Genomic DNA, 1,606 nt, shown 5'->3' on the forward strand with positions numbered 1-1,606 from the left:
CCATTCTGACTGGTGTGAGCTGGTATCTCAATATGGTTTTGATTTGAATCTCCCTGATGGCTAATGATGATGAATATTTTTTCATGTGTCTGTTGGTCATTTGTATGTCTTCTTTGGAGAAGTGTCTGTTCATGTCTTCTGCCCATTTTTTGACTTGTTTATTTGGTTTTGGGGTATAATTCTATTTAAAAAAAACAAAAGATTTCTTGCCCCAGATACGGCACAGGACATGCTTACCATCCAAAGTATTTAAAAGTCATTCCCTGGTTAGCGAGTGTCTGTTGGCTAAGTCTGATATCCCCGATCTCCAGCCTTGGTAGCCCACTCGGTCCCCAGTGGCATGATATCTTCACTGAGTGTCGCACAGAGCCCCATCAGTTCTGAAGGACCAGCTGCACGCCTCGACTTCCATGTGGAGCCACATTCTCTGCTGCCTCCAGCCACCTGCCCCCCCCCCCCCCCGCCCCGCCTAGGCATCGTACCCCAGCGTCCCCAGGGTCCCAGCTTGCCTCCTCTCTCGCATGTGTCTCCCGTGTGTCTGCCCTCATCCCCTTAGCCTCCGGTTCTTGGGTTCCCTTCTGTCTCCTTCCTCCCCGCTCCTGCACACCAGAGCCCCTTACACACACCTCGCCCCAGGCCCGTCCCTGCGGCCAAGCCACTGATGCCCTCCTCCCCCTCTGGCCCACAGGACGAAATCCACACTCCTCGTGGTAACCTCAGAACACTCCACAGTCCAGCCTCCACTGCCCTTCCTCCTGTCGTCTCTCCCCAACACCGCCCCCCCTACTCTGGCCCATCTGGGAAACACCGCTTTCCCACACGTGGGAGGCACTTTGGCACTTCTGTCCCAAGGGCCTTGAGTGCTCCTCCCTGCTTTTCCTAGTCATGCAAAAGCTATCTTCCTTGTCTAGTTAGCTTGGTTCTTCCCCTCCCATAAACGTGCAGGTTCATAACTTATTCAGACACTTGGCTCACGTGGCCGTGGTAAGGAGCGTTGCTGGGCGTTATCAGGAAGGCTGCGAGTCTTATCTTGAGGTCATCCCCACTCTGTCCTTGATGGCAGGGACTGTGTGCTCGGGACTGGGCAGAGACCCAGCTTATGGCTGGCATTTGATAAATGCTGGCCGAACAGATGCATATGACCGCAATCCGGCGGTTTCCCGTATAATGGAGAAAAAAATACGCATGACCGTTGACCTCCCGCCTGAGCTTCGCGTATAAAACCCACGGCTCCATGCGATGCAGAGCTCGAGGTATGTTTGCCCAATAAAAAGGCTTTTGAGGAAATGGGGACACAGTCTGGGGAGAAGCTGAAGGCGAGCGCCGAGACGCTGTCCCCTAACCAGCCAGGCCGCACAAACACGCGTTGCCCAGCTCTGTCATGTCTGGGACAGAGAGGGCAGGTGGCTTGGATGTGGCCCCTTTCCATTCTTAAGAGGAAAAATTTACTAGTAAACATGGCAAGTAAATGCATATTTGCACGCTTCCTGGTCGGTGCTCACTTCAGATTGAAGGAACAAGGACCTTTCCAAGTGTGAGCTTCAGGGTCAAAGGCGGGGGAGGGGGGTTGAGTCCTGGCTTTATCATTCATGAGCTGTGTAAGCCC

Source organism: Mustela nigripes, chromosome X (genome assembly GCF_022355385.1).
Source record: "Mustela nigripes isolate SB6536 chromosome X, MUSNIG.SB6536, whole genome shotgun sequence".
Classification (NCBI taxonomy): domain Eukaryota; kingdom Metazoa; phylum Chordata; class Mammalia; order Carnivora; family Mustelidae; genus Mustela; species Mustela nigripes.